Source organism: Felis catus, chromosome B2, assembly GCF_018350175.1.
Source record: "Felis catus isolate Fca126 chromosome B2, F.catus_Fca126_mat1.0, whole genome shotgun sequence".
Taxonomy (NCBI): domain Eukaryota; kingdom Metazoa; phylum Chordata; class Mammalia; order Carnivora; family Felidae; genus Felis; species Felis catus.
This window is the reverse complement of record NC_058372.1, coordinates 141,896,266-141,911,781: the sequence shown is the minus strand read 5'-3', so window position 1 is coordinate 141,911,781 and position 15,516 is coordinate 141,896,266.

Here is a 15,516-nt window from a genome sequence, read left to right as displayed (position 1 = left end):
ATCGGCAAATAATGAATGTATTTATTGAGACTCTATGTGCACTGACTGGCTTTCAAAGATTTCGAGCCCTAATCTTAAATCAAACTTCAAAGTTTTCAAGTACTTTGTTTTTTATTGATTTGTTTTGAGAGAGACTGAGAGGGAGCGAATGCAAGCAGGGGAGGAGCAGAGAGAGAGGGAGAGAGAGAATCCCAAGCAGGCTCCAAGATGTCAGCGTGGAGCCCAGTGAGGGGCTGGATCCCACGACCCTGGGATCACAACCTGAGCCAAAATCAAGGGTTGGATGCTTAACAGACTGAGCCACCCAGGCGCCCCTCGAAGTACTTTTTTATATACAATATTTCATTAGATATTTAACAATACTGTGAATATTTAAGGCAAAACCCCAATATTCTCAACTCATGGATGAGCTAACTCATTCGTTCGCCCATCCTCAACCTACCAGGAGCTTGTTTAATAGACATTCCCTCCTTTAACTCTAAATCCTTCCTAGTGGCTGGAGAAATTGCATAACCTGGCAGACTGGTGTCCTTTTTCCAAACAATATTAAATGTTCCTAGATACACAGTTAGGGGGCGCCTGGGTGGCGCAGTCGGTTAAGCGTCCGACTTCAGCCAGGTCACAATCTCGCGGTCCGTGAGTTCAAGCCCCGCGTCGGGCTCTGGGCTGATGGCTCAGAGCCTGGAGGCTGTTTCCGATTCTGTGTCTCCCTCTCTCTCTGCCCCTCCCCTGTTCATGCTCTGTCTCTCTCTGTCCCAAAAATAAATAAACGTTGAAAAAAAAATTTTTTTTAATAAAAAAATAAAAAAAATAAAAAAGATACACAGTCAGTATCCATTTTTCCAGTTGTCTCCTGAATGTCGTCAGTTGCTGCTGGCCGTTTGTGTGAATCACACAAATAATGCTTACATGGTGTGACTGATGTGTCCCTTAAATCCCCTTTTTTAAAAAATTATTTTTAACATTTATTCATTTTTGAGAGACAGAGCATGAGCGGGGAAGGGGCAGAGAGAGGGAGGCACAGAATCTGAAACAGGCTCCAGGCTCCGAGCTGTCGGCACAGAGCCCGACGCGGGGTCCGAACTCACAAAACTGCGAGATCCTGACCTGAGCCGAAGTCAGATGCTCAACCGACTGAGCCACCCAGGCGCCCCTTAAATCCCCTTTTAATGCATGTTTACCTTCCATTTCTTTTTTTCCCCATTGCAGTTTATCTGTTGAAGAAACCAGGATGCATGACACGTGCCCAGCAGTCCTCCACAGACCGGACTTTGCTGAGTGTGGCCCTGTGGCGTCATTCAGCAGGTCTCTTTGCCCTCTATATTATCCGTAGCTCAAGGGGGGCAGGGGGTAGCCGATGGGGAACATGGAGCAGATCCTGTCTCGGGGGGCTGGTGTGCTCTTCCCATCAGGAAGCATACGTCTGCTTGTTCCTCTTTGTGATGTAGCGACTATTGACTACCGATGCTGTAATCCTTGCCAACAGTTATGTTCTATTCTCTCATTGCTTCTTCATTTGTAGCCAGAATTCTTCTATAAACAGAAAATTCCCATCTACTGTATGTTTACCCTGTGGCCACACAAACAAAACAAGCAGAACGGGATTCTTTTCCTTTATTGACTAGCATTCAAAATAAAGACTTATTTTGAACTCAGTGAATGGGTCCATTAACATCCTCCAATGGTGACCAGTGAGTTTGTCTTTCCACTTTCCTTGTCCCCATCCACTGTGGTTTTGTCCTCACCGATGCTCCAAAAGTTCCCTCCTTGGCCAGCGCTCCTTCTTCAGCCTACATGTGACCCTTCAGAGAGCTCTGACCAGGCCATTTCCCCACCACGTGTCCCTGCACTTGCCCTTGGAGGCAGTTTACTCTCTGAATCCTTCATGCATCTGTGGTCTTCGGGGTTGCCTTCACATGGGCAGAATCACGTAGGAGTCAAATGCAAGAACTATGCAGCCTGTTCCTGTGGGTTTGGAACCTGGATCTACCCTTTCCCCGATGGGCAATCTTGAGTAATTTACTTAACTTCCTGGTGCCTCAGATTCCTCATCTTTTGTGTGGATTCATGAGAAGGAAGCTGCATGTAAGGGGCAAGGACAGTGCTGGGCCAGAGTGGACGCTAGGGAGGTGCTAGCCATCAACGCACATCCCCCACTGTCCCGCTAGCTCTGCAAAGCCAAGGCTATGTCTGTAGGGTTAATGTTGGACACCTGGAACCTGGTGTTCAAGGAGTCCCTGTTGCGTGAAGGAATGAAAGACCCATGAACACTTGCTTGGAACTGGCTGGGAAATTGAGCCTCCTAAGTAGACACTGAGCAGCTCAGATGGCACCTGTCTTTATCTTTCATTCCCAGAGTCCAGAATCAAAATACTGATGCACAAAGTCCTGGTAACACGGGAAGCACGGGGAAAATATTGAGTTGGTACAGTCATCGGAGAAGTGGGAGGGTGGTTCTGTATTCCTTGTTGTACACAGGTAGCCTGTAGCCCAGGAAAGCTGGGCAACCCATCGGATTGAGCTGATATTTACTAGCTGCAAGGAAATCAGGTGAATTCCTGTCTAGCTCTCTGCCGTTGCTCGTGGCAGAAACAGCAGTGGATCTTGGCCGCCATCCCCCACCCCCACCCCTCTGGGGTTACGGAGACCCTGGTGGGCTCTCAAGTCCCGTGGCTCAGCTGCCTGGGAGAGCTGGACGGGTTCCTTTGGCCTTTACGCTGTGGGTTGCGTGTTGGGCAGCCTTAACAGGAGGGCGGTTGGAAGGTCATTTCATTATTATTTCTGTGACAAAGGAATATGAGACACGACATCTATCTATCTACACACACATGCTCACACGTGACTGTGCTTATGACCTCAGGTCAAGGTAACTGGGTATAAGCTTTCTTAACTTTTTCTCATAACGCACCTCCAGCAGCAGAACCTCTGGGCTGCGGCCTCTCTGAGGATGATCCCAGAGCCCGCCAGCCACAATTAAACCTCTCCCGGAGAGCGTGCCTGGCAGCCAGCCCCCACCCCCCCATCGCAGGCGGTGGTGAGCTCAGCAAGATCACCGGATGCCCCGGTGATTCAGAGACACACATGTTTGTGCCCTTTCCGCCCCCAGGTCCTGGGTGTCTTCCCTCCCGGTCTACTACGGTAAGACAACAATAGCTGCTGCTTACATGGGTCGAAACAGAGACGGTTTGTGTGGGCACCTACGGGCTCTGGGGACCAGGGGAAATTTCTTCACTCTTGTGGCTGAGACCAAGCTCCGCCCACAGGTGTCCCAGCTGCCAGTCGGGCCTCGGGCCTGAACCCAGCATCATCACAGCTGGAGAAACAACCCAAAGCACACCTGCTCCGGGTCGGGGTGTGGGGCCTTTCAGATGCCAAGAATGGCTAGGAGCTGCTTGTGGACTCTTCAGCTCAATGCCACACTCGGGGAGAACCTACCGGTAGCAGAGTGATTATCTGGACTGGATTCTGACTGCTCGGTCATTGTCGACTGGAGTTCTGACCACAGCAGTCTTTGTCCTGTACCCCTCCTCTGCCCCAGCCTGACAGCCAGGCAAATAGATGGTGGGTGGGAGGAAGGGGGGAGGGCACACCAGTCCTCCTCTCCACATTCCTGCTCAAGAGGAGGCTCTGGCCTCTGGAATGTGCTCGCACTTCAGCAGATGGACAGGCCTGTTTCCTTTCTATCTGTGACCCTCCCCTGAAATACCCCTCTTCTGAGTGGGCTCCAAGATCCATAGATAGAGAAAATGCCCCTCGGGCTTTTATAACAAGGCCTATACACTGTCACTCTAGAGAGCAGGGAAAAATATTACAGGGGGTAAGTGTTAGTTCAAGGTTCAAAAGATTTTTCTAGCAATTAAAAGTTAAAAAAAAAAAGAAAGAAAAGACTGCCTTATAAGTTCCCCATCTCTGGAGGGACACAGGTAGAGGCTAGGCAGTGGCCCCTCCCGTGGGTGTGTGAGAGAGGAAAAACATTCTTCATGCTTGTGTTTCTCTGCATGTTTGAAAACTTTCAAAATATAAATCTGTAGTGGAATTAAACATGTTCCTGGAGCTAAAGCAGCCATTTTGTGATCATGAGACAACAGGTCAACAGGCTAATGTTGCAGGTAGGTTAGTCCAAGGACAGTAGGGGCCCGGCAAATCGGCTTTGTGCAGGATAGACATCAAATGCAAGCTGAGAAAGTGAAAGCAGAGTTTACTGAATAGCGAAAGTGCGAGGTAAAGAGCAGCTGGAGTGTCTGGGAGACTCAGAAGGGAAGGGCGAATGAGTCTTCATCATTTGGAGCTAGGGGCTCATATTGGAAAAGGAGTCTGGGATATGTGTTCCTGCAGGGATCCAGGGTAAGGTCTGACCAAAGGTGAGCGGCTGAATAATAGGTGTTTTTTTATGGATCATTGAAGGTAGGGGCTGCTGATGCCAGGGTAGACCGAGGTTTGTTTGAAGCCAATGTTCTGGAACATATTTGGGATCTGACTCTTCTGAGATGTGATCAGGTGTTTGGGAGCCTAGGACAAAAACTCAGAGAACGATGAACTTTCTTGCTTCCCTCTTACAGTGGGAACATCATGAGGGCCTTGCAGGAAAACAGAGATGGAGTGTTTCCAAAATGGGGTCCCTCCAGCCTCCCTACCTCACTAAGAATTATGGTACAGAAAGAACCTGAGCTGTTCCCCCAGCTCTAGATGACCTACCTTGAGAGTCCTTGTTTAAGATTTTTAGAGCGGAGTTTTCTGTTGCCTGCAGCCAAAGCATTCCAAAGCATCTCGGATACACTGGCCCCAATACATCATTACTGCAAGATTTAACTAAATTAATTTTACCCAAAAAGGAATGACCATGTAATGATCCGAAATTTCACTGGACTTTTCAAAACTAACTGTAGGATGAAGCAAAATTTAAGAGTAAATTTTTTTTTAATCTGTATTTCAAAAATTTTTAAACATACAGAAATCCAAGTCAGCTTGGTCCCTCTTATAATAAAAAGGCAAAAGACTTTCTCCAGAAGTCCTCGACAAATTTCCACTGAAGTCTCATTGGCCAGAACTGTGTCACATGGCTGGCATTAGCTACAATGGGGACTTTTCCTGTCTCTTCGATTGAGATGGGCGAGAGAAAGGGGAGGGGAATGAATGGGTTTGGGGCTGGGTGACCAGCAGCATCTCCCCTATCTAGGACAGCCAGCATCTGATAATCAGTCTTGTTATTTTAGCATAAGCCTTAACGCTGCCCTAGAAACAGTTACGGGTTATTTTAATTTTTTCCACATGTTATTTCTTTCCTTCCAAGGCAATCACGAAGTGGAATGGGCAGGAGTGATCCCTGATGGGCTCACGAGACACGGGCGGAAGCCCATATAAAACTCGCTATTAGACACCGGCTCTCCAGACTTCCCACCCTGTGTGTGTGTGTGTGTGTGTGTGTGTGTGTGTGTGTGTCTGTTGGCTACGCTGCTTCTGATTTCATATTTTCTCTCTTTGAGAGAACTTACTTTTCCACTGTGTTGCTGGTGAATTCAGCAGGCTGGAGGGTTTTTCCTCGACGGCTGAGTAAGGCCCCCATCATTGGTATTTTGGCATAGCTCTAGAAGCAGGAGGTCAACCTGTCACTGGAACCACGGACATGTTTCTTCAGGGAGCATGGAAGAGAGACTGGAAAACTGTGACAGCCTTTCTCAAATCAAGCTATGTGGCCTTTTAAAGCACAAAACTGAATGTGAATCCTTCTTAGGTCCTTACTTCTAGAGCTTCCTAAAGGACCCCTTGTTAAAAGAGGCGTTCTGGGGGTGCCTGGGTGGCTCAGTAGGTTGAGCGTCAGACGTCGGCTGGGGTCAGGATCTCATGGTTCGTGAGTTTGAGCCCCGCATCAGGCTCACTGCTGTCAGTGTAGGGCATCCTCTGTCCCTCTCTCTCTCTCTCTCTCTGTCCTCCTCCTTCCCCCCCATGATCTCTTTCTTTCTTAAAAATGAATTAACATTAAAAAACAAAAAAAAGAGGCTGTTTGCTTCTCAATAAAGATGTGGCTTTGGAACTACAAAAACGTCCCAGAGTTTGAGCTTCTAAGTATATTTATGTTAAAAATCCGAGGCGGTTCCCCCTCCAGCTTCGCCTCAGCCTCCAGTCACAGCAGCTTTTGGCAAGCTTGACCTGCTTCCTGCCCTCCTCTCCCCGGCAGACCACCTGGGCCTGGGCAGATGTATTTAAACAATAATACGGCCTGGACAGCCAGGTGTTTTTCACTCCCTTTCCTGCTCTCTCTTTCCCTTCTCTCTGCCCCAACTTTCCCCATTCTGTCCAACACCCTTCCTACAAAAATCTCCCACTCTGCTCGGAGCCAAACAGGGCAGTGGGCTCTGAAAGGAAACACACCTCGTCAGCAGAAGGATCCTCTCCTTTCTCTTCGAGGCTCAGCTCCTTCCTATTTCCACTCCTTTGGCCAAAGGGTGAGAGCGGAGCTTTGCTCTGCCTTCAGTCACCGCTTCCCGCAGATGTTCTGAGGGTGAAGAGCCCCCGGCGGTTTCCACAATGACCGCCGGATTAAAATACTGGGTCTCGCGCTGACAGCTGACCTGGGGAACCAGCTGGAAGCTTTACGGGCTACGTGGAAACGGCCTCTCGTCCACTTGTGAGGTGATTCATCCCTCCCTCTTCATGACATTCCTTCTGTCCACGTGTTAAAAGGAAAGCGAGGGGGGAGCAATCACGGGGACAGGATGTGGTCCGTGGAGCGTGTCTGGTGAGTCTGGAAATTGGCTTTGTCTTTCAAGCAGCAGCTCTGAATCCTTACCTGAGTTATCCATACCTTTAAAAAGACAGCGAGGGGCGCCTGGGAGGCTCAGTCGGGCGGTTGGGCGTCTGACTTCGGCTCAGGTCACGATCTCCCCCTTTGTGAGTTCAGGCCCTGCATTGGGTTCTGTGCTGACAGCTCAGAGCCTGGAGCTGCTTTGGATTCTGTGTCTCCCTCTCTCTCTGCTCCTCCCCTGCTCATGCTTTGTCTCTCTCTCTCTCTCTCTCAAAAATAAATAAACATTAAAAAAAATCAGAAAAAAAAAGAAAAAGCTGCTAACCCAAGTATCTCTCCAGGTGGCGGGGAAGTAAATCTGAACCACAAAGAAATTTCCAAGGCCCTAGAAAAGGCAGTTAACGTTACACCAAACAAGAAGATCAAGAAGAAAGGGCTCCTCAAGAAAAACTTTAATTCCCCGGGTGGCGGAGGGGGTCGAATTTTCTGCAGTTGTAGGTATAGGCCTACCCTTTATGTGAACTCACTTCCCACTCTGTTCGAGGGAAGAATAAACCCTTCTGAATTACAATGGATCGATCTGTCTAGAGTGATTTAAACACACCAACAAAAGAACGCAATCTCATGAAAATGGTTCATTTGCTTTTGTAAACATTTGTTTTCCTTCTTCTTACTCTTCATTGTAAGGTGGGTTGATAGTTTTCCAAATGGTACATTTCCAAACATGCCTGCTTCATTAAAGCCAACCTATTTCTAGACACTTGTTTATTAAGAAAAAAATTTTTTAATGTTTATTTATTTTTGAGAGAGAGAGAGAGACAGAGTGTGAATAGGGGAGGGGCAGAGAGAGAGAGAGAGAGAGGGAGACACAGATTCTGAAGCAGGCTCCAGGCTCTGAGCTGTCAGCACAGAGCCCGATGCAGGACTTGAACTCACAAACTGTGAGATCCTGACCTGACCCGAAGTCGGACGCTTCACTGACTGAGCCACCCAGGTGCCCCATGTTTATTTATTTTTAATGTTTATTTATTTTGGGGAGAGAGAGAGAGAGAGAGAGGGCAGGGGGAGGGACGGAGAGAGAGGGAGACACCGAATCTGAAGCAGGCTCCAGGCTCCGAGCTGTCAGCACAGAGCCCGACGCGGGGCTCGAACTCATGGACCACGAGACCGTGACCTGAGCCGAAGTCCGACACTTAACCGACTGAGCTGTCCAGGCGCCCCTAGACACTTGTTTAGAGTCAGGGTGAACTCACCCTCTGGCTCAATAAACAGCGACTACCCCAGTCAGAGGAGGGGGCTGGTGTAGCTCTTGCCGCATCAGAAATAACTCCAAGCTCAGTGGCTCCACGTGGCAGGGGTCATTTCTTGCTCACGCAAGTCTGCGGGGGTGAGGGGACAGCAGCCTCCCAGGCCTCCTCCGTCTGTGTGTTGGCTCACAGTTCTAAGCCGCCTGAACCCTTCAGCCCCTCGATGTCAGCGCTTACTCCCCCGGTCACCTCGGGCGGCGGCGAAGGATCTGGAGGGACGCCCACCAGCAATCGCTCTTTGGCCAAAGCCAGGCACCTCGTGACCCGCAGTTTTACGGAGACTGGGAAGCCTGGTGGCGTCGGGGGGCCCGGAGGAAGGAGAGAGCCACGAGATGCTAAGACACGTGATGCCTGCCGCGGGTGTTGTCAAAAATCCACCTTCGTGCCGCGCAGTCAAAATATAACTTAAAGACAGAGTTTGGGGTAAAGAGGAAGAACAGCTTTACTGCTTCGCAAGGGAGGCCGCGCGGGGGTGGTGGTTACAGGGAAACATGCAGGATCCAGCCGGTTTCCCCAGGAATTGTGTGCCTTCCGCCAGCCTCGTCCGTCCGTCACGTTCTCGGGGTGGTGCCGGGGTCCTGAAACGGAGGGCTGACGAGGCAGGAGGTGAGGTTTGCAGAAGAGGGTAAAGGTGACTTAGAGTAACACTGGGCCTTACTGAAACTTTAGTGCAGCCGTCTCGATTTTGCTGCCACTTCATGCTTCGAAGCGGCTTCGCAGGGACGACTGGAACAGATTTCGAGCCGTACGTGTGCCAAGTGCTGTCTGCAAATGGGAAACCTGCCCCAGCCTTAGATTTTTAAAAATAAACCGTATGTTTCCACTTTCAGCAACGATGGAGGGCCGGAGGCCAGTTTACCCCTCCTTAAATGAAGAAAAAACTGGATAGACGATATGAAAAATGGTTTCAGACATCAGACAACAGGTGGTGCCGGACTCTGATCCTCGAGAGGAGAGACACAAACAGCGTGAGCCCCCTGAAGGCCCCAAATTCCTGCCTGAGTGCAGATTCCAGGCCCAGAGCAGGGAGGGGGAAACCAAATTGAGTTTTGTGGTCTTGCCGAGTTGAGGAGACAGAGATCCGTCAGGGGGGGACCAGGCGGCCAGGACTGGAAGGGGCAGAGCAAGGAGAAGGAATCTCCCGAGAGGGGGGTGAGGGGCTTCGGGTCTGTGTGCTCCGGGGGCGAGTCCCCTGGAAAGACAAGACCGGCCGCTTCTGGGTGCACGCATTCACGTGAGGGAACCATGTGAGGACAGTCACACGACTGCCAGAACTCAGTTCTGGGCCAGACAATCCCCCAGGTCACACAGGGCTGGAAATAGGTCCAACAGTCCCCAGTCGGAGTGTGGAGGCATCACGCAGGATCATCAGAGGCAGCACCTTTAGGGGCTCAAGCTTGTCCCACAAAACCCATCAACGCCAATGCAGTCAAGGCTCCGGTTACTGCAGAGGAAAGGCCAGACTGTCTTGTCATAGCTCCCGTCACACGCCTTTCAGTCCTCTGTACCCATCGCGAGCACGCCCTGAAGGCGCCCACACCAGTTGTGTCTTTCCACAGTGTCGGCCTCGTTCGGTCACACAGCAAAGTCCACATAATCGTGAAGCGGGCCCAGCATCCCAAACTCAACAACACGCACAAAGCGGAACACAAGACAGGTCACATAGCACCCAAGATAACAGGGGCGGGGTGGGGGGGCGGGGGGAGCTAACAAACCAAACTCGAAGTCAGTCTGGGGGCGCGCAGTTGAAATGAGGCCTCGGTCCGTCTGGGTCAGCTCTTGCTGCCTCTTCTGTTCACGCTGTGGAGGACCCCAGTTCTGTTCGGGGATCATTCCGGCAAAGCCTTCGGCGGCAGCTGCCTTTTTATTTATTTTTTTATTTATTTAAAAAAATTTTTTTAACGTTTATTTATTTTTGAGACAGAGAGAGACAGAGCATGAATGGGGGAGGGGCAGAGAGAGAGGGAGACACAGAATCGGAAACAGGCTCCAGGCTCTGAGCGGTCAGCACAGAGCCTGATGCGGGGCTTGAACTCCCGGACCGTGAGATCATGACCTGAGCTGAAGTCGGCCGCTTCACCGACTGAGCCACCCAGGCACCCCGGCAGCTGCCTTTTTAAAGCGGTCAGACATAGATAGAGGGGTCGGTGTCTGAAGAGTCGGGCAGCTGCAAAACCCTCCCTTTTTAAAGAGACTTCGTCAGTCTTGGGCCCCTGCAGACCTCCTCTTCTGCTTGTTCTCAGTGCTGGGGTGTCGTCAGCTCGTGCTGGTCTCTGATGTCTGGTGGCTGTGGTACCCTTGATGCTCGTGTCATTGCTTGACATCGGCCCCTGCTTGACACGAGTTACTCCATCTTGCTCTCTACAGTATCAGGCCTGCTTGCCGTCCCTCCAGCTGCCCCATGGCCCTCTGTGCCTAAGACGTGGCATCTCCTTGAGGTCCAGGTGAATACATAATCCTAATAGCCAACATTTGTTAAGTGAGGGAGTGAACTGAATTTAGCCTGAGACTGTTGTGTTTCCTTATCTGCACGAGTAGGAACTGGGAAGCGGGTTAACCAGGAACAGAGCTATCTATGTGTGATTGTAGGTACACCTGCATCCCTAACTTTTCTATTATTAACCACTTTTTTTCAGATCTTCACTGGGAAATTATTTACATTCTGATGGCTAAGAAACAAAATAGAAAAACGTTATTAGTAACTGACCACCCAAAACATACCGGTGCCAGAGCAGAGAGTCCATTTAAAAATAATCTGAAGGAGGCAAACCGGGAGTTCACCCCAGAAGTGGGCCGGGAGCAGGTGCCGGCTGCCCTCCATCCGGGAGGCTCTGGGACTGAATTCTAGCAAGGCCCCAGGCCTCCCTCTGGGTCTGTCCCGTGCTTGAGGTTAGCTTTCCAGCCAAACTACATCACGTGATACTGGGTTTACCGTTCGGATAACAAGCTCAAAGGGTCTCAGCCGATCTGGACTCTCCTGAGAGACCATGCTGTTGCGGGTGTGGCCGGGAAGGCGCAGGTGTTTGTGGGCCAGGCTGCTGGCGAGGACTTCCACAAACCTCGGAGAGAACCGTTCCCTTTCCTGTAACTCAACCTACACCAACCCTGGGAAGTAATCAGATCATGAGGCTCCGTCATCATCCGTGAGGGATCGGGGTTTGCCAAGGCAGAGGGAGTCAGTGAATGCTTGCTGACGCTCCAGACGTGGAACGGAAGGGGCTGGGGAGGCCTGGGGCAGAGGGGGTGGTTCCTGGACTTTGATGTCCCCATGGGTGAAAACAGGGCAGAGACTCTGATGGAAGATGGGAGAGCGTCAACCGCCATCCTCCCACCTTGTTACTGCTGCAGTCAGTGCTCGCTGACCGTTTTGAAATCAAGGTTTGGAGCAGAAAGAGGGCCACCCCGACGTTCACCCTGGATCGCGTCTGCTCGCGAGCTCACCTTTACCCCCTGCCAGGTGGGATGTGCCTGCAGCAGGTGGTAAAACTGGCGGCCAGGCCCTGCTTTTGAATGGGCGGAGTTGACAGGTGACGAAAGCAGAGGGTTCTGGGACACACCCTGCCCTGCCCTGAAGCCCATGGGGACCGTGTCCCGGAGGGGTGCCTGGGGGCGGCTGTCCAAGTCCCAGGGGTGGCCGTATCACAGAGGTGCTGCCCCCGGCAGAGGCTAGGGGGCCCGGTGCCTCACGCTCACACCCCGCTCTTCCGTAAGTGACTCACGGAGGATCCCAGTGCTGGGAAGGGCTTTGGGACACGTCTGCGCTCGTCCTGGCAGTCCACGGAGGAGGGGCCCCGGGGTCAGAGAGCATGTGCGACTTGTTCAAGGTGACAGACGATGGCGTCAGACTTGGGACCAGCGTCCCGGGCTCCAAGGCACAATTCAGACCTCTTTTTATTACCAAGGGTTTCTCCAGGGGAAGGACGGTCTTCACACGTTTGCGGGTTCCTCTGCGCCGGGGCTGAACTGACCGGCACCCGCTGAGTGTGCGAGCGTGGAGGGAGTCAGCGCCCGGCCCGGCGTTGGTACTAACAAGTATCCGGGGAACAGAGGATGCGGGAAAGTAAATCGCTGTAAGAGCTTAAACACTTTGAATTGTAATACAAGCTCACTGTTTTAAAAAGCTCCAAAAAGTGTAATTTTACAATAAAGATCACTCATAATCATACCCCCAAAGAACCACTAGAGAAACTCACCGTTAGCTTACGTTCCGCTTCCTGGTCTAAGTGCTGTGGTTTTAGCCTTGGCGCGCCTCCTGTCACCTCTATTCCAGCACTACCCTGGGCTCTTCTTTTAGGTTTTACCGATAATAGCCTTTTATCCTCAGCCACGTGCACTTATCGAGCACCTTCTGTATGTATCCTCGTTCACGTGCATTTATCGAGCACCTTCTGTATGTACCTGAAACCACCTCTTGATCCCCAGGAAAGAGCAATTGTCTGTTTGCTTTAAAGTGGGGTTTCTCAGTTTGGGTACATATTTTTTTCTTTTTAATCGTGAGGGCTATTCTGTGCATCGGAGGATGTTCAACAGCATCTCTGACTTCAACCCACCGGATGACAGGAACGCCCTCAGGATATGTCTCCTGGGGGGGGCCCGTTACCTCTGGCTGAGAACCACTGTGAGGACAACTTATGGGGCTGCGATCCTTTCCAACAGTGAGGCCTCTGTGTCCACGTTCAGCACCAGATGCTGTGACATCACTTTATCCCCAGAGGAGAAGTGCATGACTCTGGCTTACTGGTAAACCAATATTACTTTCAGTAAGTCAGTGGCTTTTCTCCAGAACTAATGACTCACCACCAGCCCTACTTCCCGGGCTTCCCCGACTCGGCTCCAGGGGCTCCCTGTGCAGGGCGTCTCCCGGGGCAGGGGGGTGGGGAGCCGGGTGGCCAGCCCTCAACCTTTAACGAAACAGTACTTCCAAACTTAAAAGTAGCTGGTCTTGCATAGCCCAGGTCCCTGGATTCAAGTTACACACCTTACCTGTCTGTCTCCCCACCCACAGAGTCTGCAAACCCTACAGACCGATTGCTTTGTTGAACTTGGCTTCCTCCCCGACCACCCGCCCACCCTGTACGATATGGGCATGTATTTCCCTCTCAGGACCTTTGAACTTACTATTGGCTGAAAAGCCAAAAGTCTTCATCCCAGAGGTTTAATGGCCTTCAGACAAACAGGCTCATTGGTTGTCCTGTGAATTGTCAACGACGTTCAAATATTCTCCATGTCTGGCGTGAGGACTACAGTTGACACACTGCATTATATATTCGAAAGTTGTTCACAGGGGCGCCTGGGTGGCGCAGTCGGTTAAGCGTCCGACTTCAGCCAGGTCACGATCTCGCGGTCTGTGAGTTCGAGCCCCGCGTCAGGCTCAGGGCTGATGGCTCAAAGCCTGGAGCCTGTCTCTGATTCTGTGTCTCCCTCTCTCTCTGCCCCTCCCCCATTCATGCTCTGTCTCTCTCTGTCCCAAAAATAAATAAACGTTGAAAAAAAAAAAAAAAGTTGTTCACAGAGGGGCTCTTAAAACTTCTCACCATGCACACACGAAATTGTAGCTACGGGAGGTGATGGAAATGTTCACTAACCTTATTGTGGTTAATCGTTTGCAAACATATTCAGATATCAAACCATCACACTCTGCACTTAAATTCATACAATATTATACGTCAATTATATCCCGACGAAGCTGGGGGAAAAGAATCTCCTTCCTGCTTTGCTAAAACTTCAATTTGTTCCTCTGTTTTTTTATACCGTTTGCTGGGGGAGTGTGAAAGATTCTTCCTCATCCTTTAGCCATCTATGCAAATGTATATATTTTTGGTGGCTGGTGGCTCTATTCATATTCTTTTGTTTTAAAAATGTTTTCGTACAAAAGTAACGGCTAGGTCTGGGATTTGGTTATGTTCTATTTACGAGCAAATAAATTAGTCTGTTACCAGGTTATGGATGCTGGCAGGAGGCTTAGGCGAGTCCGACGACAGACTTTATTTATTACCCGCGGTGCAGCAAGCACCGTGAGCTTCAGCTTCTTCCCACCTTGCAGGTCCCTGGGGGGCAGGGGGACCAGAAGACCCTGAGGGATGCCCTGCACATGCAGTGGGTCCTATTACAGGAGAGGAGCCTGCAACTTTCACAGCAAGCAGCAAGCAAGGCTGCTTTTCTTCCGGGAAGAAGACATTATGTCATCCACCAGGGATGCTTGCTGGAAACAGCCCTGAGAAATGACCTTGGTCAAAGCAGTCTGGGCACAGCATTCTGGGCACGGCCGGCAAAGCCAGGCAGCGTGTAAGAGACCAGTGGAAAAGTGCCCCACCCTGCCCGCCAGAGGAACTCAAGTTTGCCTTACTTTCTTGGAGAAAAGGATTTGAAACCAACAGGTTGAAAAAATTAAGACACATAGGGGCATATTTCATGCGGGAGTATCTTCCCTTGTTCCAGGCTTGATGTGTATTTCTCTGTTCCGATCGTGTGTCCCTTGGCACCTGGCCAATCTCCCTGCTCTATCTGTTCCCAGCGGGGAGGGGTGGGGCCCTTCACCTGCTGTGCGAGAGGCGTGTGCACAGACCGTCCCCCTGTATCTGCGGCAGTTGAGACCCGCTGGCCGCTGGGGACCGACACTCATTACTGCAGCTGACCTCTGCTCCTTCTCTGTGAGGAAAGTGTTCTGTTCGTTCCATCCAGTGCCTGAGCCGTGTCCTCCTTGGCGACCCAGACATCTGCGAATCCTGCAGGGGGCTGACATCCGGGGACTGCCATTTCTGGTGGCAGGTGACCGGTGTCACTTGCTCGACAAGGAGACTCACCCATTCTTCCACCGTGCCTTGACCCCTCCTCTCCAAACGCTGATTTTTACATGGTCAAGATCGGTAAATGTCACATTCCGTAATTATAGCTCTTCTGTGACATCTAACGGTTGATACAAATGAAAACGAGACATCAACATGTAAGAACCACATGTGTTTGAGCCCATAGAGAGTGAAGTATGTCCTAGGTCCTTAACATGCTGCCTTTTGCAGGAGAATCATCCAAGTATCGACGTTCAGTGGGTGATTTTTCACTTTCAAACTCCTGTTACTTTGCCTGGCTTGCAGTCAGCTACCATTTTTCTCAGCACCTCAGGTCATCTTGTTTCCTTGGATTCCTTTTTCTGGGCCCTTCCTCGGACCAGTTAAATCGGTATATGTGGGAGGTATCGACTAGACTAGGCCACAGGGTGTGCAGGTATTTGTTACGGGGTCCCGAAGGGGAGAAAGCTCCGCAGCAGGTGCAGGCTGCCGTGCGATCTGCTCTGCGGCTGGGGCCGTATGATCGAGCACGTTGCGCCTGGAATGTCAGAGCAGACAGGGATGCTGTTTGGAGCCTCTGGCAGCGCCCTGTAGGTGAGCAGCAAAGCAAGCCCTTGGGATCTGGGGGCAAAGCCTTGCCCTCCTCCACAGATAACCACTCCCCTTGTGCCACACAGTTCTT